The 25,440-nt window shown below is 36.9% G+C and overlaps 1 protein-coding gene across 1 annotated transcript in view; it reads left to right on the top strand.

The window, feature by feature from the left end:
• The first annotated feature begins 23,395 nt into the window (after positions 1-23,395).
• LOC107878084 (50S ribosomal protein L18) overlaps positions 23,396-25,440 on the top strand; it is a 5,375-nt gene continuing 3,330 nt past the window's right edge. Inside the window, exon 1 of the mRNA XM_016724965.2 lies at positions 23,396-23,671. The gene's annotated coding sequence lies outside the window, so the exon portion shown is untranslated. The remainder of the gene's footprint in view (positions 23,672-25,440) is intronic.

Below are 25,440 nucleotides of genomic sequence, written 5' to 3'. Positions count from 1 at the left end.
GAGGGGGAGTAATAAGCTGAACATGAACTAAACATGGATAACTGGAACATGATCTCATGACTGACAAGCTGAACATAACATACTGAACATCCATATTTAATGCATGTGTAATTAATTCATGAATGCATAACTGAGTGTTCTGAAGAACTAAGTTTCTCACAATGAGAATGCATGTTTGATGCATAATTTCATAAATGAGCTGGTAAATGAATGCATGACCGAATATGCAACGGTACTTGATACCAAATTTGTGATGAAACATGAGCATGAAACTGAATACTAAGTTTTATTGGATACTGAACGTGAAGCTGAATAAGCTTAAGGAGAACTGTTACTTTAAGCTTGATCTGGATTGGCGGAGAAAAGGTAAGGGTACTTGGTGCGCATGTATGCTTCTGCTTCCTAAGTAGCTCCCCCGATGGATTGATTTCTCCCAAGAACTTTGACTAGGGGGACTTTTTTGTTCCTTAATCTACGAGTATGATAGTCTAAGATTTTGACTAGAATCTATTTATAAGAGAGGTTGTTCTGAATAGCAATGCTCTGAATAGGGACTACGACTGATGGGTCACCTACGCACTTCTTGAGCAAAGAGACATGAAAGACTGGATGAACTGAGGCTAGATCAAAAGGTAAATCGATATCATAAGCTACCTTGCCAAAGCGATTGAGAATCTTAAAGGGGCCAATATATCGGGGAAAAAGCCTTCCCTTCTTACTGAACCTCTTCACACCCTTCATGGGAGAGATATTGAGGTAGACATGATCACCAATCTTGAACTCGAGATCCTTTCTAAAAACATCTTCATAAGACTTCTGTCGGCTCTGAGCATCCTAGAGTCTTTCTTTGATCAACTGGACTTTCTCTAAGGCATCAAATACTAAGTCAGACCCTATGAATGAGGCCTCACTAACTTTAAACCAACCAATTGGAGATCTATATCTCCTACCATAGAGAGCTTTGAATGGAGCTATCTGAATACTGGAATAATAGCTATTGTTGTATGCAAACTCAATCAAAGAAAAATGGTCATCCCAACTACCCTTGAAATCAACTGCACACACCCTTAGCATATCTTCAAGAGTCTGAATGTTCCTTTCTCCTTGACCATCTATCTGAGGATGAAAGGTTGTACTGAGATGAACTTGGGTACCAAGACCCTTTTGGAATGCTTTCCAGAAGTGAGAGGTGAACTGGATACCTCTATCTGAGATGATAGATAATGGAACACCATGTAATCTGACCAACTCCCTGATATAGAGTTTGACATAATCCTTGGCTGAATAAGAGGTATGAACTGGAAGGAAATGAGCTGACTTGGTTATTCGGTCTATTATAACCCAAACTAAATCATGCTGATGATGAGTTTGAGGCAAAACCGTCACGAAATCCATGTTCACTTCTTCCCACTTCCAATTAGGAATGGTGAACTCCTGAATGGAACTACTAGGCTTTTTATGCTCTATCTTAACTTACTGACATATAGAGCACTTGGCCACAAACTCTACAATATCTCTGTTTATCCCACTCTATTAATAGACCTCCCGCAAGTTGCAGTACATCTTAGTGGCCCCTGGATGAATAGAGTATCGCTCACTATGCGTTTTTCCAAGAATTTGCTGCCTCAAGACATCTACACCTAGAACACATATACGACTCTGACAACGAAGAACACCATATTCCCCTTGGGAGAAAACCTCTACTTTCTGATTCTGAACTGAGTCTTTTAGCTTGACAAGGCTAGGATCCCTATCTTGATTTTCTTTTACCTGGGAAACTAGAGATAATTATGAACTACTCTGAACATATACACTACCCTTTGAAGAATCGACAAAGTGAATGCCTAGTCTGGCAAGCTGATGAACTTCCTAAACTAACTCTTTCTTACTATCCTCAACATAAGAAACATTACCCATAGGCAGTCTACTAAGAGCGTCGGCCACTACATTGGCCTTGCCTGAATGATAAAAGACGTTAATATTATAATTTTTCAAGATCTCTAACCAGCTTCTCTGGCGAATATTGAGATCTTTCTAAGAAAATACATACTAAAGACTTATGATCTGTGAAGACATCTACATGAACTCCGTAGAGATAATACCTCCAAATCTTCAAGGCAAATACTATGGCTGCTAACTCAAGATCATGAGTAGGATAATTATTCTCATGGGGCTTTAACTATCTAGAGGCGTAGGCTATAACCTTACCATGCTACCTGAGGACACAACCCAAACCTACTCTAGATGCATCACAATACACTTTTAATCCATCTGAACCATCTGGAAAAGCTAGAACTGGAGCTGAGGTGAGTTGATTCTTTAACTTCTAAAAACTCTTCTCGTAAGAATCTGACCACTAAAACTTGACCTTCTTCTAAGTCAATCTGGACATAGGGGATGCAATATAAGAAAATCCCTCAACAAACCATCTATAATAGCCATCCAAGCCAAAAAACTCCTGATATCTGATAGAGAGACAGGTCGAGGCCAGTTTCTTACCGCTTCGATCTTCTGAGGATCTACTCTAATGTCATCATCGGAAATCATATGACCATGAAACACTACTGAACTTAACCAAAATTCGCGTTTACTGAATTTGGAGAATAGATGATGATCTCTGAGAGTCTGAAGTACTGTTCTGAGATGGTCTACATGATCGCACTCTGTGCGGGAATAGACTAGAATATCATCTATAAAGACTATGATGAACATGTCCAAGTACTGCTTGAACACACGGTTTATCAAGTCTATAAAAGCTGCTGGGGCGTTGGTAAGACCAAAGGACGTGACTAGAAATTTAAAGTGACTATACCGAGTACGAAAAGTTGTCTTCAGAATGTCATACTCTCTAACTCTGAGCTGATGGTAGCCTGGTCTGAGGTCTATCTTAGAGAAATAACTGGCACCCTGAAGTTGATTAAACAAGCCATCAATTCTAGGAAAAGATACTTGTTCATGACCATAATTTTATTGAGTTGACACTAATCAATGTACATTCTGAGGTAACTGTCTTTCTTTCGCACGAATAAGACTGGTGCGCCCTACGAGGAAATGTTGGGTCTGATGAATCCCCTATCTAAGAGATCCTTCAACTATTCTTTCAGTTCTTAGATTTCTGTTGGTGTCATTCTATATGGTGGAATAGAGATAGGTTGAGTACCTAGAAGAAGGTCTATGCCGAAGTCTATTTTCCTTTCTGGAAGAATGCCTGGAAGATTTTTGGGAAAGATATCTGAATACTCATTAACCACTGGGACTGATTTAAGACTGGGAGATTCAGAACTAGAGTCCTTAATATGCATGAGATGATAAACACACCCCTTAGATATCATTTTTCTTGCCTGAAGGTAGGAAACAAGTTGACCTTTGAATGCTGAAGTATTACCCTTCCACTCTAGGATGGGTTCATTCAGAAATTAAAACTGAACTATTCTATTTTTGCAATCGACTGTAGCAGGAATGAATTTAATCCATGTCGAGAATGACATCAAAATCAGTCATCTCTAACTCAACTAAATATGCTGACATTACTTTCTGAAATACCATAATCGGGCAGTTCCTATATACCCACCGAGCTATGATGGTTTTACCCACTAGGGTAGAGACTGAAAAGGGCTCTATTAGAATTTTGGGACTGACTCTAAAATCGTCTTCTATATAAGGAGTAACAAAAGATAAGGATGCACCTGGATCTAGCAAAGCATAAACGTGAACATAAAAGATCTGTAACGTACCAGTAATAACATCAGGAGAATTTTCCTGATCCTGTCGGGTTTGAAGAGAAGAGAGATGATTTAGGAGCTGCCCACTAGTAGCACTGGAAGTGGCACCCTACTAGTTCGGGGGACCGGACTGAGTTGCGGAACGGTTCTACTGACCCTAATAACCCAACTGGGGAAAATCTCTGACTCTGTGGCCTGGCTTTCCACATATGAAATAGATATTGCTACCAACTCTGCAAGCACCCTTATGGTTCTTACCACAAGTCTGACAGAGGAGATTAGTTTGGGCATTGCTGACACTGCCCTGAGACTTAGAGCTTGGCGCTCTATCTTTGTTACCCTCTATAAACTTAAGAACTGGAGCACTGGTTGTAGAAGAAGCTAGAACTGATGACTTAGGATGAAATTGGGAATGATTTCCTCCTTCTGGTATAGGCTGTCTAAAATTGAAGCTACTTGTCCTAGATTTCTTATTATGCTTTTCCCTCTGATTAATTTTCTGCTCCTCTATCTGATGAGTGTGAGTCATAAGTCGAGCTAAAGTTATGTCACTATTTATCATGGTAGATCTGCACTCATTAACCACGCTATTATTTACCCCTGAAGCAAACTTGCTCATCTTAGCTCTGTTGTCTGCAACCACATGAGGGGCATATCTAGCTAATTGAGTAAACCTAAGAGAATACTTTTTCACCTCATATTGCCCTGCCTAAGGTTGATGAACTCTAGAACCTTCACCTTTCTCAGCTCCTGGGGAAAGAATCTATCTAAGAAAGTCGTGACAAACTCCTCCCACTCTATAGGACCTGCACCATCTGCCCTTTCGAACTTCTACTAATTATACCAAGTATGAGCCACATCTTGCAACTGGTATGCGGCTAACTCAGCACTCTCAACAGTAGTCACCCCCATAATATTTGTCCCCTTCTGGACCTGATCAACGAATTCCTGAGGGTCTTCATCTATATTAGACCCGAGGAACATTGGAGGATTCATTCGGGTAAAGTCCTGAATCCTAGCTGCGGTTGAGTCAGCCACTGGTTTGGCTGGAATGACTGCTGGCCGCTCATTATAGGCAGCTACTAACTGAGCAAGAGTGGTAAATGTGATGCTAAATTCTGCATGAGAAACATGCTCGCCCAAAGGATCTTCGGGCTAAAGAGCTGACTGGTTTCTTCTCTTTGGAGGCAGGTTCTGAAATCAAGAGGAGAAATGGATTAGACTGAGAGATTGACTTGTGATTATTCTCATAGGCACGACATAAATACTGAAAGAAGGGAAACTATTTCTTAAAACATCTCATAGCCTCCTGCACATAAATGTGGCGCGTAATACATCCATGTACAAGACTCTACTAGATGCAGCTTTCAGACTTCCTAGAACTCTATTGAACCTTAGGCTCTAATACCAAGTTTGTAACACCCCGATTATTTGAACTGGAATGCTACACGGTGTTCATAACCCTGAAGGACCATAAGCTAACCCATGAATGATATTTGTACTTGTACACTGCAAAATATGACATGAAAATACGAAAACATGCACTGAGAGGACATAAGATTAAATACTAAACAAAACTGAATAATGACAATAATGTCTGACATAGAGTTGTATCTCGATACCAAAACAAAACTAAAATACTGAAGTCTAAAAAAACATGAAAAATACTGTAGTCATCTAAAAGCCTCTAACTGGCTGACTAAGGAGTTGATGGGACATGTCCCTAACTAACTCCGTCAACTAAAAACTGAACTGATATGATAAAATAAGATAACGTCCTTGAAGAATGAGGACTCACTTCTAAAACTCTGAAACCTAGAATGCTACTGTTGCTGCTGATTTGGAAGTTATGTATCTGAACCTATGGTGTAACATAAAAAGAAAACACCATAGAGAAAATGCGCCAGTACAAAAGAATGTACTGAGTATACATGTGAGGTAGGCTGAATACATGGTTTTTACATGAATGAATAATAAAAACTGACTAACTAGTATGAACCTGAAAGTGTACACCTGAATACATAGTAACTAAGATCGTGAGAACACGACAACTGAATCTATATACTGATGACATAAATTTTCTGATATCTACCATGACTTATATTGGAGTACCCATAACTGAAATAACTGATAACATGAGTGACTATGTCTGACAGTCCTAAATCTGATGGAACTATTTGAATTCCATATTGTGACTGAGTTGACTGTATCTGATAGTCCTGAAATCTGAAAAACTATCTGAGTTCTTTTACTGAGACTGATATTGAAACTATAGGAATAGTTATTTAACTGACATACCCCAAATGCGCTAGAACAGCTGAGCTGGGGTCCAATCTGTGCCCTGATTGGAAGGGTATTAATATCGCACCACTGGTAAAAACAACTGTGGGTACCCTTATCTGACAGTGTCCCCAAAAGAGAATGGTGGGGCCCTCATCTGACAGTGCTTATCCACCTCATCAACCCTTATCTGACAGTGTTGATGTCTCAACCTATGTTGGCTACATAATTCTAGAACACAGGATGACCGCTAAAAATCATACCCTGATCTGACAGTGGGTATTCCCATTCTTGGGTTCACTCGATGCTAATTTCTACTCCTATCTGAAGAGACTAAACATGATTGGCTGATTGTACATGGATTGAGTTTACTGAATTCCATCGACTGACAAAATACTATTGATATTTGATAACTGACTGAGTTCATGAGATTACTGAGATTTCCTGAGTCACATGACTGACTAACTTCTATGGAACATAGCTTGACTGAGAGTATCGTGAAAACATGACATGGCTTTAGGCACACAGCTATATTTTTGGGGTATAAGTACCCCCAGAACTCCATAGAAGGAAACTGGTAAGGCATGACAGTACTGAATACATGACTAACACCAATAATCCATAATACTTCTTGATCATAGGAATAGAGTTCATAATTCATAATGCCATAAATAAGGGATTTCATGCTTCACATGGTTATCATAGTCTTGATCATGGAAGGGAATGCATATAACATGTACATACTTGCATGATTTCAATATCATGAGCATTGCATAACACAACAGTCAATACACAACAAAAGCATGGAAATTGTGTTGCATCATAAAGTTAGCATGGACTTGTCATTTAGATACTATTGAGTCATAAGGAACATGATTCTATCATTTTAGGTATTTTATCAAACACCTTACATGCACACTTTATAGCATAGGCAAAATCATAAATTTAAGAATCTAAAACTACCCGAAACTCATAGGTTTTCAATCAACAAACTCACATACTTCATGGAAAGTCATCAAGACAACATCTTGAAACATAAATAACAACTATCAACATGAACATGATAAAATCACAACAAGAAAATCACAATAGGTTATTTAAAACATGATTCTTGGACTCCACGAATGAAAGAGACCCGTAGATGAACACTATGCATACCTTAGTTCGTGATGTCGTGAAGATTGACAGAGAGATTCTTGAAATTTGGCGATGAATTCCCTTGGAATTGAACCTTCTATGAAAACCCTAGGGCTTGTTCTTGAGATTTTTTTCTTAGATTTATTGAGTATAAGTTGTTGAATTATGGACAAATCTCATGTTATAAGGATTATATAGGGTGGGGAAATTGACCCTTTTAACCCTAGGACACGCCTTTAATTTTTGAGAAAATTTTCCAATTTTCATCCTTGGCACAACGCGCCACTATCACACCAAGTCCGTGGAAAGTGACAAATGGGAAATTGCACAGGGGGCACGATGCGAAGCTATCGAGTTGCCACCATGTCTGCGAGGTGGAAGTTTGGCACGATGCACCACTATCGTGGAGAAACACTGGGAATTGACAATTTCCATTTGAGCTATCTCCGCGATGCGCTAGAGGCTCAGGTGATATACTGTCTCACTAAAAAGGCTCTAACTCTTCGCCCAGGTGTTGGATTTGGGCGAATTTTATATCGATGGAAAGCTTATTGAATTTTTCACATGATAAAAAGAAAAAATCTTGAAAATTACTCATGGAATAATCATAATTCACATTAGAATCAAATACTAGGCATTCTTGGGACAAAATTAGCTAGGAAGAAAATTCGGGGTATTACAGATAAACAGCAAAAGAAGAATGAAGAAGAACGAAATGAAAATATGGCTAAAGTACTGACTCAACCTTACATTCTTAATAAAAATGTGATAGGTGCCCCACCTAAAGCAATAAATGTTGTAGCCTCCAAAATCCCTAAGTCCAATGATATCGAAGAAGGGGAAAAGATTGATTAAAAGATTAGATTTTTATAAAACAATGTTGGGGTTCCTTCCCCGCTTATCAAAGGCAATAAGAGAATCAAGGTTGAAAATATCATAATTGAGAGAGAGATTGGAGAGATAGAGACCGTAAAATAAATCGAAAGTAGAGAGACAAAGAAAGAGAATATGACTGATATATTCCTCCTCACAATATGCCCAAAGAGAAGGAGTCAAGCTCTCTTAACCCCAAAAAATTCAAGAGTGAGGTTGTCATTGCTAGAATTCTAATACATGTAGTAGGGACCGACAAAATGGCTTGGGAAATAAAAAATGACTTCTCGCATCTAAGCCAAACGGTCACCTCCTACTTGGCCTCAATCAAGCAATTGGAAACGTAAGTTGGATAAATCAAAATGCAAATTAATATGAGGCCAAAAGAAGGTTGTTCAAGTGATACAATCGTTAACCCCAAAAATAATACAAGTTGATTCTAAGTGGATATCGTGCCGTGATGTTAAATCAAACATTAGTTGGGAGGCAACCCATCATTGTGATTAATTTGGCCCATATCCTTTGAATTTTGATTGTTAGGGTAGTTTTGTGTTTATTTTTAATCAATCCATGCAATTATAGCACTTTGAAGGTGGATTTAAGAAATTGAAAGATAATAGCTAGAGTAGAATTAAGTTGGAGTGGAACTGCTGCAAAACAGGGGAATTGAACCTAGTCGCAGGTGTCACAATCATGACACTTGATATCGCGATCGTGATCCAGAGATTCAGGTATTCCCAGCATGGTCTCACGTACTACAATTGCATAAAATGACCGCGATTGTGATCCCCATGTGATTTTGTTCACAAAGGTTGATCACGATTGCGAACCTGCCAGTTATAAATAGGCACCATCTCCAAAATGGCTCCTACACTTATTTTCTTTCAAATACCCAAAAAAATTGATTTTTACCATTATAACTGATATTAAAGAGCTTATCATCCCCATTTGCATTTGACCATCAGGTATGTGCTTTAAATCCCCTCTTTTATGCTTAAATATGAGCCTTATAAGCATGTGTAGGGCCATGGCTTAAATTTGTGACTTTTTGGTGCTTAAATAGTGTTTAAATTGATATTTCCTGTGTGGTTGATATTGTTTATGGTGTGCACATCATTAGGAAAGTCTTGAGTACTCAAGATTTTCCAAAATAGGTATGAAATATAGGTGCACACCAAGTGTTTGGTAATATTACCAAATGAACTTCTTGATAGTTTTCTATGAATTAGAGGGCATAATTGAGTGTTTAGGAATTATGTTTCATGTTTTTAATGTTATTCACCTTTTGTGAACATAAAATTGGTAGAGAAAATTGATATTTTTAATCGTAAACAAGCCTTGGATTGAAGCCTCAAGTACCGCAATCACAACTCACTAGAGTGCGATCACGGTGTCGCCATCGCGATCCAGCGAATTGTGATTGCGAGACCTGAGGCCTGAATGATAGACCTCTCAAGTGTCACGATCGTGAATCAATAAAGTTCGATCATAATATTTGAGGCATATATGACAGACCTGTCTAAAATCCCGATTCTCATTTTAAACCAAAAATGACCCATGTACCATTTCTTTAACTTAACTCAGTCACATAGAATTGTTTTTACTTAATGATTTAAATGGTTAATGGTTGTGTGTTGGTTTCATATCTTTGAAAGCAAAGAATGGTAGAACATGATCAAAGTTCCTTTCTCTTTTTTGAGTGTCAGACTGTCTCTATAAGGATCTAGCTAAGAGGAAGCTACTCGCTGAGCGGGGCATATCATTAGAACAAGTTCTAGAAAAGCTAATGGCTATCTATAAGAGATTGGTGGCCATTGGCTGGAGATGATTTTCCTCAGATCATTGCTCGGCCAATGAACAATGGGTTCGAGGATTCTATGCAAATCTCAGCGTAGTGAAAATCTCCAACCCAGTAATAAGGATTCGGGGCAAGAAAGTTTATTTTGGGGTCAAAAAGATCAATAAAGTGTATGGGCTGCCAAATGTTGATATGAAAGGGTTTGGGGCTAAGGACTGTGCCCTGGGAAGCTGCTTGGCTGCTAAATTATGCCCAAGTCTTATGGGCCAACACAAAAATCTGGATAACATTAAATGAGTTCACGATTGAGGCTCGGATTTAGTTGACCATCATCTATAGCCATGTTTCTTTGACCACCAATATGAAATATGTCTCGGTTATGTGAGCCCAGATAGAACCTTGCCTCATGGATAACATTTCTTTGAATGTTGGTCGCTTTATGCTTTCAAATATCAAATATTTCAAGAATAAAGGCGGCCCTATGTACATGTTTCCATCTTTGGTCATGGAGTTATGCAAGAGGGATGAGGTTGAGAAATACCTAGGGGGTAACTAGATATCTCCGAATACATCCATTTACCCATTGAATATGTGTTATGAGAGCATAGCTTCACAAATCAAAAAGAGGAAGATTGATTTGGGTAAGTCGATGGATGATGATATTGATTCTTGCATAACATTTTATATAGGGCCATTTGAGGAGCTCTCGAGTCAGATGTGAGTAGTGCAGGAGTTGGTGTCTAAGTTTCCCATAGGATTGAGAAAACCTTCTACCACTTGCCACTTCTAGGATGCCTTGAGTGATTATGAGAGGTTCCTTAGGGAACAAAAAGCACTAGGGGAAACTATATCCAAACTTGAGTTGGCCTACTCATCCTTAGCATAGTGACATTGGGAGTTGCATGACTCTCATGATAAGATACAAAGAAGGGAGAAAAAGTGAGATAAGTTTTTCACCCATATGTGGAAAGAGGTGAAAGGCTTGTGAAAGGTCCTAAAACCTAGAGAGAAACTTTCCTCCCCCAAAGTAGATATCGATGATGAGATTCTATCCAGGTGGTCAGAGGATGATGACCCAGGGTCTGATGATGTTGATGAGGAGACAGAGAGTCATAGAAGCACTTGATGTGATTTTAGGGAGCCCCTTAAACTCTCTATGTGCTTTCATGATATGTAGTGAGGACACTGCAAGCTTTTTAGTTAGGATGGCCGTCTCCGTATTTATTTCATATTCGACTCTTGGGTCTATATTATTTGGATGATTATTCGAATGTTTTGTGTTTTATTTAGATGATTTGGCTTTTATTTGTTATGGATAATTTAATGATTTAGGTTGTAATATTGGGTATTCTGGTGATGCCTAGGTTTTATGGATTAGTTATATCTGCTTTTTATTTTTCTTTTTGATATTGATGTTGGATGAGTCTTTCCCTATGATAGATTGAGTGACGATATTCTTAAGAAGCAATTGTCGTGTTGAGGTGTTAGAGTATTAGATGCAGGGGAAGTCTAAGTACCCATGGCATTACAAATTGGGATTGACATCGCAATTATGGTGAAGTTTGAGTAGTCATAAGTATTGCCCTTATTTGAACCCAAGTGCAAAATGGCAACTTGATTGGTGCTAGTGATAGCTAATATTGCATGGTGAAGTACAAAATGAGCACCCCCCTCTGTACAAAAATTTTTGTGAGAAACAAGGGTATAGAGTTGAATGATTTTGTAACAATGCTTTGCCTCTTTTTGTGACTCCAAGTTCTTTAGTTAATAGTAATGTGATAAATGGCTATTTTTTTTCTTGAGTAGAAAATACAATCAATCCTTTTAGAACAGTTTGCATGCCATGTGTGGTGATCAACTGTCGAATGATTCTTGTACTTACGTATGTCATCTAGAACCTTGCCCCGTTGATCTTTCAAAGCTAATCTTGATTATGCGCGGTTGGAGAAATAATCTCAGGCCACCGTTGTGATTATTGAAAGTCACTTTAGCCTAAAAATCATATCCATGTATTAATGATATCAGTAGTCACCCATTTTGAGCTTATAAACATTTCTTCGGCAACCATGTTACAAGCCTCTCTAACTGTTTAAAAGTTATCCCTCTCTTGAACCCTACCCTCTTTGAACTTAAAATTGGCAACTTGAGGCTAAAATTCTACGTTGGGGGTATGGTGAAACTTAGAAGAGGTGATTATGGACATGGTCTTATAAATAAGTGTCTAAAAGAAAACCAATGATAGCAAAGGAAAGGAAGCAACAAAAGAAAGAAAAAACATGTGAGTGCAATAAGGAAGGAAATGAAAAGAGAATCCTTTCAAAAGATAAGTGAACTAAAGTTAAAAAAAAAATACACACATGTGGGAATTAGGAATAAATGGAGTTGCCAATGATCCAAGTTTGCTTTGGTTAGAATGTTATGTATTGAGTTCAAGGAGGGTATAGTCACTTTTATCCCAAATGTTTATCCTACCCTTCCCCGAGCCTACATTACAAGCTTGAAAAAGTCCGTCGGTATCTCTAATCAAGTATTTTTAAGTTATTAACGATTGAAAATAAGGGTAAGAATATGGTATGATACTAGTTTGCATTAAGAAATTCTTTGTGATTGTGAGTGCTTACACATGCGCCCCTTGTTACATATTGACAATTTGGTGTGTTGGGACTTCCTTTACTAAGGAGGCATGTGGACTAGGATAAATTGGTGAATTTAGCATTCTCCTAAAGTAAGGAAAAGGAGAATATTTAATATGCTATTAATGAAGATTCACTTCTTGAGAATTTGTTGTTGTTGCTTAACTATTCATGAAATTTTTTTACATTCTTGAAAATGTGATTGAATTTGAGGGGGTTGTGTAGTTAGCATTTCTCATGCTTGTTGACTAATCATTAGTGCTAATCAATTTTATAGTTATGATGGCCATGTGATTCAATAATGTGAGCTTCAAAGTAGAGTAGTTTCATTGAGTGTGAAATAGTGTTGCTTGAGGACAAGCAAGATCTTAAGTTGGGGGTGTTGGTGAATGGCAAATTTGCCACTCATTTGCATCTAGTTTTGTGCATACAATGATGAAATGATTGAATTTATGAGACTAGTTTTGTATAAAATGCACTAATTTCCGGCGTTTGTGATCCTACAGGTGAATATGAGGAAAGAAGAGTTGAGACAAAGCTGGAAATGAAGGAAAATGGCCAAAAGAGTGACAAAGGATAAAGACAAGCCTAAGATACGACCCTTAGGTGTTACGATCACACTCTGAGGGTTGCGATCACAACAATTCAGAGGGTGGCAATAGCTATATGATGCCATGCAATTGCGGAGTTGTGATCACAATCAAGGGAGTGTGGTCGCAATAGGTTAGGTAGAACTCAGGGGCAAAATTAGAATTTCACAAAGTAGAGTTCCAAGATATAAAAAGTTGAACCCTCAACTTTTTCCAAATCTAATTTTCCAGTTTTGGAGAGAGAAAAACTTTATATTGAGTAAAGAAACAATTTTTGGTATTACTCCAAGAGAGATTTGGTTGTAGTTTAAATTGAAGTTTCGATTTATACTTATTTTGCTTAGCATGAATGAATTGCATGCCAATTTGGATATATTTCTTCTCTTTAATTTCATGAGTAACTAAACTTATATCTTGGGGTTATGTTTGATTGAGCGGTGAATAATGTGTGGGTGTTGATTGTTGGTCTACATAATTAGTTAATTGTAATGGTTTTTTCTCTTAATCCATGTTTGAATTAAGAATTGGGAGTGAAAACCCCAATTTTCTTGGATCCCATATCATCCTTCAAAGAGGGATTTGGGTGAGGAGTCACTGTGAATAAGAACCTGAATTAGCGTCTTTCCTAGCATTATCTTAGGAATAAGGTTTTCATTTAAGTTAGCTATTTTCATAAACATCATCTTAGAAATAAGGATGCTAGTTTGAGATAATGAATTAGTAAACTTGGCACTCTCATGAGGTGTTCAAAAGAATCCATGAGTGAAATTTGATGATTTATCAAAAGGTTAACACTAAGACCCTCAATCTAGCTTACCCAAAATCCTTAGCTAAAACTTGGGCTAACTATTGATTACCCATGAATTAATACAACCTAGGATAGAATAACCCTAAGGTTCCTCTTAATTAGGTAACACCTATCAATTGTTTGATCTCATATTAGTGTCATTTGTGATTATGTTTAACAAAGTTTCAAATTAAACCCCCAAGTTTATTTTCATGTATTGTTTAATTATTGCATTATGGGTTAACATATAGTTAACTCTTAACACACTTAAGCTTTGAAAGCAAAGTTTGCACTCCTCGAGGATTCGACCCCGACTTATATTGGGTATATATTGACAATGTCCGTGTTGTACTGAATTTATAGTGTAAATTGAGCGTTATCATCATCTAATCCCCAAACTTCAATAACCAAGACTAAGTCATGGTGTCTGATGATAGGCGAAATTACGCGCCTATATCAATATATTTTGCCCATATTTTAGCCTAGTTTCGAGAACTAATTATCTATTTCGTACACTTTTAGTCCTTTTTCCTGTAAATGAGCTAACAAATGTGATTAGGAAAGTTTCAGGTATAAATGATGCAAAATACAGCAATTTATGGCTTACTTGACGCAAAAGAAAGCTCACAAACGAGATGGAAAGGAGCTGGACGCATAAAGGACTAAATCTGCTGCATGGAAAATCTGTCCCGGGCTAAAACAGCATTTCTGAAGACTTTGGGACTTACAGACACAAAGCTGGATTTTTGCCATAATACATTAACCTAGTGCAATTAGGTTATGTGTTTCATCATTCTATTTGGATTATAATTTTGTAACCTTACCCTAGTACAATTGGGTCAAGGATTTCATTAGTATATTAGGATTTGGTTATTTATTTTATTAGTTTAGTAGGAGTAGGATAGGAGTATTATAAATACCCTATCATGTTAGAGATTTTAAAAAAAGAGAGGAGACATTCTGACAATTCATTCATCTCCTTACAATTAAGACATCTTCCTACAACCCATTCTCAATTCTTCATTCTTCTACTCTTAAATTCCACAACAAGAGAATCGTTACTTGCTACGGAATCACTAAAACCACACGCCAAACACCTACTATTCACGCCATCCACCATGCAAAACGTGATATCCTTCGCATTCATGGGTAACTAAATCTCTTAGTTGGGGTTATGGAAGCCGAATGAGTTACTATCTATAGCTATGAGTTTGTGAGTTCAAGACAAGTATATTGCTTATATCATTATTCTCTTCATCTTAAATCTACATTCTTTGCGGTTCAAACACAAGAACACGCCATTCTAACATCTAACCTGTTCGAGAGAAAGGTTATTTGTCTAGAAAAGAAGACGCATAGACCAACGCCAGTCTAACATCTGACTTGTTCGAGAGAAAAGTTATTTGTCTGGAAAAGAGATAATGTCAAGGTAGTAGGACACCCTTTCCTATTAAAAAGCTAGTGCCGTACCTGGACTAACTTCTTGGAGAATTCGTACCGTTAGTCACGCTTTAAGCTCGAGAGAGTTAAAGTGAAATAGTCCTTGTTTAGGTCGAGAGACGCTTGGATTTACCATCGACTACAATTCTCTATAAGCAATTACATGTCAAGACTCTACACACTCATAGCCAATAGAGACGTATACCTCAGAAGGTGGACATAACCCCAACGCCTCAATTCTCATTGTTTACAACACACGTGACAATCTCTCTTTATTTTGCTATTTTCAGTTCTTACATTCTTGTTTTGGTTACATACTACAATCCCCCCTTTCCTACGAGACTTGCACTAAAAGTCTAGTAATTTCTCTTGCTTGTTGGCCAAGCTATTCTCTGTGGGATCGATACCCAACCCAGGTTGGGTTCTATATTTGCTAACGACCGCTTTACACTCCCACGAGAGCTGTAGATTGAGCGTTATCAGTGTCCTACCAATAATCAATCTTAGTATTCACATTCACATGCAATATATAACACGCAACATCTTACAAAAAAGAGTAGATAGAAGACTACCTCAAAGCCGAACTGTAAATCCTTGAATCGTTCATCGAATGTTCGTCTTCACTTCATGATTCAAAAATGACATCATGCTATCAAAATCATAATTTACTCATCAATATGAGAATAATGATACCCATATTGCACCATTGTGCTTCGGGACAAAAATCACACCCAAATCTCCATGTGGGTCCCACTAACAAAAACGCATTTTCTAGACCAACCCAAAGTTCATACATGATCAAGGAATCATAACCCTCAAGAATGGATGAAAACCAAGCTAAATTAGGGCTAAAATCAAGCCCTTAAGCTATTAGGGTTTTGGTCTAGAAATCATTAAAATTCACCAAGAAAAGGGTAGAATCTTATCTTAATTCGGATGATAATCACGGAAATAAATATTAAACAAGCTTTCCAATCACCAAAAAGCCTCAATTTTTAGTTATCACACTCGTTAGGGCTTTTTCTCTCAAGATATGGATGAAAAATGGGCTAATTCGCGACCTAGGAGTCTATTTATATCCCTTCCAGGTAATCAGGTGTTGCAATCGCACATCCAGGTGTGCAATCACACAACCTGGTATTTGGAGTAGGTGTGGTGATCACAACAACCCTTAGTGCGATCGCACTACCCTCTCTACACACACTGGTATGATCGTCACTCAAGATGTGCAATCGCAAAGGCATCAGTTATCAGTTGAAACTTGAACATTTTTCCAAGCTTCTTCCAAGGCCTCGGGATTTATTCAGCATCCGATATACGCAACGAACTATGTAACTACACTAAATTCGATGTTTTAGACGCAATAGAGAAGCCAGATTTTCCATACGAGGTCGTTTCGACCAAATATGGATCTCACACTTTCGATCAATAGGTCGAAATGAGCTCAGGTGCCTCGAAACCCGAACCAAAGGTCTACCTAGTTGAAAATCGACATTCCGGAGTTGATGAAACTGTCAAAATTTGCATTCGAGGTCATCTACTAGGATTTTTGGTCCAATACCAAATCTTAACCAGCGAAAGCTCCAAAATAGGGAAATGAGCCTAAAATTCAAACGAACTGTCCGATCATCGAACTGATAGTTTTGGCAAGTCATAAATGACCTATAGCTGCTGTGGGGAGGCTCAAAACACCAAAAATGCACACAAATAAAGGAAATGACATGGAGGGTCATTCCAAATATTTTTTTATATTTGTTTATTTTAGTTTCCTTTTCAATCTATTATATATTTGAGAATTACGTAAAAGTATTATAAATCATAATAATTAACAACTTAAAATAGTTAAAAGGACATAAAAAAAATTTGGTTGACTCTAAATTTTATTACTATCACATAACTTAGGATAGAAGAAAAGTACTATAAATCACAATAACTAATAATTTAAAATATTTTTTAAAACTATGTAAAAAATTTAGTTGACTCTCAAAAATTATATCAATATCACATAAATTGAGACAAAGGGTATAACATTGGAGCCACGCTAACACGGACTACATACCCCCTCGTGTATATATATATATATATACACACACATATGTGGTAGGTTTTTCTTAATTTTTTAACAAAATTGATCAAGAGTGATTGATTTTTAAATATTAATTGATTTTTATTTTTATTATTTAGAAAACTGAATATATATACATAAACATATATAGAGAGAGAGAGATATGTATCTATCAACTTTTGAATACGTACTATATATATCACATTCACGAGTATATCCCCTCATAATACAGTGTTTAACTTATACTCTGATGAATTATCGGCTATTTACCTTATATTATTTGTTGACACCTAATATTTATCCTCCACAACTAAGTTTAATTATGAGTTTCTTCAATTCCAAATGAAATAAAAATATTTATTATATCTGGATAAGAAATTTCCAAAACATTCTCTATATGTATCATGAAATTTATTTTAGTGAAGTGATCTTTTTCAGCTTTATCACTACCCACTAATTTTCTTAACCTTCATTGAAACGCAGTCAAATACACCAATAACCCTTCCACCGCCACCATTGTCTTTGTCGCCATTCTCATCGAAAACCTATAAACATTGCTCAATTTCTCCTTTTTCTCTTAATGAGTATTGTCTTAATGGGTTAACAAAAAGCAGATAGGAGGGTGATGCCATTGCAGTGGTCATCGTCATTGTCATATTCCGGCAGAAATTATGAGATTTTTTAGCTTCTACAATATGAAGATTCTTCAAAAGAATATGAATGTTTATAAACATGAAGCACATAGTAAAGCTTTCAAAATTCTAAGAAAAAAAATTAATAGAGATGAAAAAAATTAAACCAAATTAGAAATTACAAATGATAAGATCAATTTTTTTGATTTAGATGTTTAAGAGATTCTCTCCTATGATTTACTCCCCTAAATAAATGCAAATTTGTTACTTCTTTACTTAATATGTATCAAGTTGAAAAGAAGAAATATGAGATTTTAATAAATATTTTAAAAGATAAGTGATTTTATGTATATATATCTCTTAATTTGGGGAAACTACAGGAATAACCCCAAAATAAGGTGACTTTCAAGTTTTGATCCCAAATAAAAAAAGTTTCATAAAAATAGTCTTCAGCTATTAAGTGATATATTTTTAGAAAAAATTGTCACTGATCAATGGAGTACAACAACAACGAAAAAACCCAGTATATTCCCATATAGTGGGGTCTGGGGAGGGTAGAATGTACGTAGTTCATACCACTACCTTCGAAGAAGTAGAGAGGTTGTTTCCGATAGACCATCGGCTCAGGATATAATGACAGTAAATAAAATTTTCATATAACAAGAAACAAGATATAATAACAGAGATACAACACCCACAAGGAAGCACTATATACGAACAAACCAAAGGCACACACCTCCCACCAACTCACCTAACTAGAAGCTCCAACCTATGTACAAAGCCCTATCACTACTAGCCACGCTACCCCAAAGTATTCCTAACCACTGCCTACGAATCATCTACACACACTAGCCCCCTATCTTAATATGTTTCCTCCATACCTTTATATTTAGTGTCATGTCTTTTGTAAGCTGTAACTGCTCCATGTCACGTCTAATCACCTATTTTCAGTATTTCTTTGGCCTACCCCTACCCCGCTTGAAACCATCTAAGGCCAATCTCTCACACCTACGAACAGGGGCATCAGTACCGCTCTTCATCACATGCCCAAACTATTTTAACCTCAGTCCCCACATCTTATCTTCCATCGATGCCACCCCCACCTTCTCCCGAATAATGTCATTCCTAACTCTGTCGCCCCTAGTAAGTCCACACATCCACCGCAACATCCTCATTTTTGCCACCTTCAACTTTTGGATGTGAGAGTTCTTAACAGGCTAACACTCTGCTCTATACAGCATGGCTGGACGGACTGCTACTCTATAAAATTTGCCTTTTATCTTGGAAGGCACCTTCTTGTCATACAAAATCCCCGAGGCGAGCCTCCACTTCATCCATCCTACCCCAATACGATGATAAACATCCTCATCAATCTTTTATTTTCCTTAAATCATAGCTCCAAGATACTTAAAACTATCCCCCTTACAAACCACCTGTGAATCCAACTTCAATACTACCTCATCCTCCTGCCTCAAGTCATTAAACTTACATTCCACGTACTCTATCTTGGTCCTACTCAACCTGAACCCTTTAGACTCGGGGGTTTTTCTCCAAACTTCTAATTTATCATTAACACCTCCCCGCGTCTCATCAATCGAAACTATATCATCCGCAAAAAGCATACACCAAGGCACCTCTCCTTGAATATATCGCGTCAACACATCCATCACCAAGGCGAATAAAAATGGGCTAAGAGTGGATCCCTAATGTAACCCTGTCACTATAGGGAAATGCTCTGAATCTCCCTCTACTGTCCTCACCCGAGTTTTTGTCCTATTATACATATCCTTAATCGATCTGATATACGCCACTAGGACCCCTCTCGCCTTCAAGCATCTCCACAGAACCTCTCTAAGAACTTTGTCATATTTTTTTCCAAGTCAACGAACACAATATGCAAGTCCTTCTTCCTCTCCCTATAGTGATCCACCAGTCTCCGCACTAGGTGAATTGTCTTTGTCGTCGAGCGATCATACATAAAACCAAATTGATTCTCAGAAATAGATATGATCCTCCTCAACCTCCGCTTCACCCCCCTCTCCTAAACCTTCATCGTGTGACTCAACAACTTAATACCTCAGTAGTTGTTGTAACTTTATATGTCACCCTTGTTCTTATACAAAGAAATCATCGTACTCCATCTCTATGCCTCAGGCATTTTTGTCGTCTTAAAAATCTCGTTAAACAATCCAATTAGCCACGTTAAACCAACCCCACCAGTAAACTTCTAAAAATCTACTGGAATATCATTTGGCCCCATCGCTCTACCCCTTGCATCTTGCAAATAGCCTCTCTAACCTCCTCCACCTTAAAACGCCGACAATAGCCTAAATCACAACACTTCTCTGAGTGTTCCAACTCCCCTAACACAATGTCTCTGTCCCCCTTGTCATTCAAAAGTCTATGAAAATACGATTGCCATCTTTTCGTAATGTGAACATCCTCCACCAGTACTCTGTCATCCTCCTCCTTGATGCACTTCACTTGATCACGATCACGACCCTTATGCTCCCTAGCCTTAACAAGCCTAAAAAACTACATACTTATTCATCTTTCAACTTTTATTTTTTTTCTCTTTTAATTTTTTATTTTTCTCAACCCTTACTTTTTTCCTTTTATCCTCTTAACTTCTTTTTTTTTCTTTTTATTTTACTTTGATTTTTTATTTTTTCTTTCTTCATTTTTTTTATTCTTTTTAGTTTTTCTCAACACTTACTTTTTTTCCTTTACCCTTCTCAACGTCTTCTTTTATAAATAAAATTCTTTTTTTTATTTTTCTTTGATTTTTATATTTTCTTTTTTCTCTTTTTAAAATTTTCTCGGACTTTATTTTTATTTTATTTTTTAAATTTTTATCAACCTTTATTTTTTTCCATTCTCTCTCAACTTGTACATTTTCTTTGATTTTTAATTTTTTTGATATTTTTCTTCATTTTCTTCTTTTTTGCATTTTTTATTATTTTTGTTCTTTTCTTCGATTTCTTCCAATCAAGTTAAATCTCATGAGCAAGATTTGATACTATCACATTATAAAGGCAAGACTTAGGACTTTCAAACAACAAGCTATGTTTCATGGGCAAGAGTTGACACTACCATATTGTAGAAGCAAGACTTATGACTTTCAAACAATAAGTTATGTTTCATGGGCAAGAGTTGACACTACCATATTGTGTTTTGATTTATGAGATGTTTTATAACTATTACCTTAAAGGCAAGACTTAGCTCAAGGACTTTCAAACAACTAATTATGCAGCACAGGCAAGAGTTGACTCTACCACGTTATGTTTTCATTTATGAGATTTTCTACAACTATTATCTTAGGGGCAAGACTTAGCTCAAGCACTTTCAAACTATAAATTATGCCCTATAATCAAGAGTTGACACTGCCACGTTATGTCTTCATTTATGAGATGTTTTGTAACTCTTGTCATAGAGTCAAGACTTAGCTCAAAGACTTTCAAACTATAAATTATGCCCCACGAGCAAGTGTTGACACTACCACATTATGTCTTCATTTATGAGGTGTTCTACAACTCTTGCCTTAGAGGCAAGACTAAGCTCAAAGACTATTTAACAACAAATTATGCTCCACGAGCAAGAGTTGACACTACCACATTATGTCTTTATTTATGAGATGTTCTACAACTCTCTCGTCTTAGAGGCATAACTTATCCCACGAATTTTCAAACAAGTTACGTATATTGGGAAAGAGTCAACACTAACACATTGTATTTTTACTTATGAAATGCTCTATAACTCTTTTCTTAGAGGTAAGACTCGGCCTAAGGACTATCAAACAAGAAGTTATGCTCTATGGAAAAGAGTTGACACCACCACACTGTGTATTGATTTATGAGATGTTTTATAACTCTTCCCTTAGAGGCAAGACTTAGACCAAGGACTTTCAAGTAACAAGTTATGTCCCATGGGCAAGAGTTGACATCACCACATTGTGTTTTTATTTATGAAATATACTATAACTCTTGCCGTAGAGGCAAGACTTAACCCAAGGACTTTCAAATAACAAGTTACGCCCCATGGGTAAGAGTTGATACTATCACATTCTGTTTTGATTTATGAGATGTTCTATAACTCCTTCTTTAAAGGCAAGACTTAGCCGAAGGACTTTTAAACAACAAGTTACGCTCCATGGACAAGATTTGACACTACCACATTATGTCTTGATTTATGATATGTTTTATATATCAAAAACTTTTAAACAATAAGTTATGCCCCATGGGTAAGAGTTGATACTACCATATTATGTTTTGATTTGTGAGATGTTCTATAACTCTTTCCTTAGAGGCTCGAATTAGTCCGAGGACTTTCAAACAGCAAGTTACGCCCCATGGGTAAGAGTTAACACTATCACATCGTGTCTTGATTTATGAGATATTTTATAACTCTTTCCTTAAAGGCAAGACTTAGCTGACAAGTTACAAACCATGGACAAGAGTTGACACCATCATATTGTATCTTGATTCATGTGATGCTCTATTAGTCTTGCTTCTAAGATAAAATTTAGCCCAAGGACCTCCCAAAAGAACAAGTTACGCCTAATGGACAAGTGTTGACACTACCACATTGTTTTTTTATTTATGAGATGTTCTATAACTGTTGCCTTAAAAGCAAGACTCAAGGATTTTCAAACAACAAGTTATACTCCACAAGCAAGACTTGACACTACCACATTGTGTCTTGATTTATGAGTTGCTCTATAATTTTGCCTTAGAGGCAAAACTTATCCCAAAGAACTTCCTGACAACAATTCATGCCTTAAATTTGCTTTGATGTAAAAGAAAAAAAGAAAAATCACTTTGCGGATTATCTAATTTTTTATTTATTAGCAAAATATAATAGAAGTTGAGAAAAAAGAAAAAAGAGATCAAACAAAATAGAGAAATAAAAAAAGAGATTGAGAATAAAAAAGACAAGAAAAAAATAAAGATTAAGAAAAAGGCGAAGAATTAAAAAAATTGAGACAAACAAAAATGAGAGGAAAAAATAAAAATAAAGTTTGAGAAAAATAAGGAAAAAAAGAGAAATGATAAAAACATAAAATAAAAGAAAAATAAAATTTGAGACAAATGAATTAAAAAAGGGAAAAAAAGAAATGAAGAACTATATAATTTTTGAAAAAAGAAAGAAAAAAATAAAGGTTGAAACAAATGAATTAAAACATGAAAAAAAAATAAAGAAAAAAATAAAAAAATAAAATAATAAAAAATAAAATAGAATTTGAGAGATAAATATGTATGAAAAATTTAAAAATATTTAAGGTGTAGAGAGATAAAATTATACTTGTACTATACTTAAAATGGGAGAAAGACTAGCCTTTAAAAATTCTTGTGGCGTAAAAAAGTTTGGGGCTATACTATGTAACTACGTGTCTTAATTTTGTGTATTTATGTAAATTAACCATATTTTTTAATAGACGGTTCAGCCCAACCCCGACCCGACCCAGTCCATCCTAATTACCTCTTTCCTTCACCCTAGCAGCTCATATCCCACGCGGCTATCACTCAAACAACTCTCTCACCGACCCTAGCAGCAGTTGACGACAGCCAACTCCGCCGACGGACAGAAACGCAGCAGCAGCCAACGATCATCTCTCTCACAAACGACCCTGCAGCCGCCGACGCATCAACGCCGCCGACGGACGGACAGCAACTCCGGCGACTTGTGCTCTGTTTGATTGTACGTTCAGTTTTAAGGTAATCCTCATTGATTTTGTCCGACCTAAAGTTCTAAGACTATTCTTTTTTTAATTTGGGTAGAAGGGTTAAGGTGGTGACCGTTTGGGAGCGTGAAGGAAAGAGCAAGGGATACCCAAGGGAATTAATTTTTTATATCTATGGCTGGAAAATTATTTAACAGCTTATTAATTGAAAAAAATGATTCCCTGTTATTGTTCCTCTGTCTTCTTTTGTTTTGTTTGTGGGGGGTTTCGTTATAATACATGAGATGGAAAAACAGTCCTGATTCTTCATGAATAGAACCTATCTGCAATTCCAGATGATAACGAGATCCATCTATGTCCTATAGTGCTCAATAATTTGGGTATCTTCATAAATCATCTCATTGAGATTAAGTGAGGATGCTGATGTGTTTGATAGAGGATGTAACTTTCATAATGTTGTGAGTAATAGAAAGCACTTCCAATGCTCTTTATTTTTTTAAATTCAAATGAAAGCACTGAGCCGAGGGTCTATCGGAAACAACCTTTCTACCTCATCTTAGAGGGAGGTAGAGGTACGGTCTCCGTACATTCTACCCTCCCTAGACCCCACTTTGTGGGACTACACTGGTTGTGTTGTAATGAGTTACTTGAAATTGGTATTGGAAACATTTAAACTTGTTTTCACTGCAATTGGTATTGGAAACATTTTGGTTTGGAAGCTGATGATGGTGTGACATTTCCCAGATGAAAGAGAGAATTTTTATGAATTAGTAGGAAGCATAAATTTAGTATATGCTAGAGTAGAGCTTGTTGTAGGAAAGAGTGCAATGTATGTATTGGTGCCTGTAGTGTCTTGTTCATGGTGTTGTGATGATGTCTATAATTTCGTATAGCAAGCTTATAATATTACTTTGTGGGTGTCTTGTTTTCTTTATTATCTAGCGGTGTGTCACCCCTTGTTCGTTGTGTGCTTTTATGTTTTTTTTGTTATATTTGTTATCTGTCCAGAGCCGGGGGTCTATTGGAAACAACCTCTCTACTTCATCTGATGTAGTGGTATGGACTGCGAACACTATACCCTCCCCAGACCCCACTATGTGGGAATATACTAGATATGTTGTTGTTGATAGAGTAGAGCTTGTTACCTGTTTGGTTTGTTTTCTTATAAAGCGTACATAATAATTACTTTAAGCGACCCTTCGGGGCTCAGATGGTTTGTCTTGGGATTTCCATAATAGAGGTATCATGTTCGAAACCCCTTGCCTGCGACAGCAGGGTGCTGTCTTTGTGGGTTGAGCTTGTCACAAGCAGCTTGCCTAGTGCGGTTATCTCTCCTTGTGGTTTGCAAGCTATTGCCGAATGCAGAGGAACGGAGTTTACCCTGTTTGCACTCAAAGGGTAATGGCTGCCAGTTCCCTTGTTAAATAAAAAATACTTTAATTGAATAACTTCTATTCTGAAATAATTGACTTGCTTTTAATTAGTTAAGCTCTGAAAGAAAAGATTACAAGGTAGCAGCATGTCTGGTTAGGATTTTGAACCTTTCACCCCTTGATCTATATTCTTTAAGAAGTGAGGTTTCTTAACAGCTACATGGGAACCATTGTATACCTTGAAAGAAAGGCATACCTGATAGACCAATTCCTCTAGCACTGGAAAATAGACCTAAGAACTAGATCAGAATTTCACAACACGGTAAAACTCAGTGCTAGTTCTTGACTCCCATCTTTCCCGCGCTATAGGGATTGGTTTATCAAATATGCATTTCATTTGAAGTATATAGAAGTTCTCAGTTATGTGTTA

This window comes from Capsicum annuum, chromosome 7 (assembly GCF_002878395.1).
Source record: "Capsicum annuum cultivar UCD-10X-F1 chromosome 7, UCD10Xv1.1, whole genome shotgun sequence".
NCBI classification, from domain to species: Eukaryota; Viridiplantae; Streptophyta; class Magnoliopsida; order Solanales; family Solanaceae; genus Capsicum; species Capsicum annuum.
The sequence above is the reverse complement of the archived record's forward strand: the minus strand, read 5'-3'. Positions and strand labels throughout refer to the sequence as shown.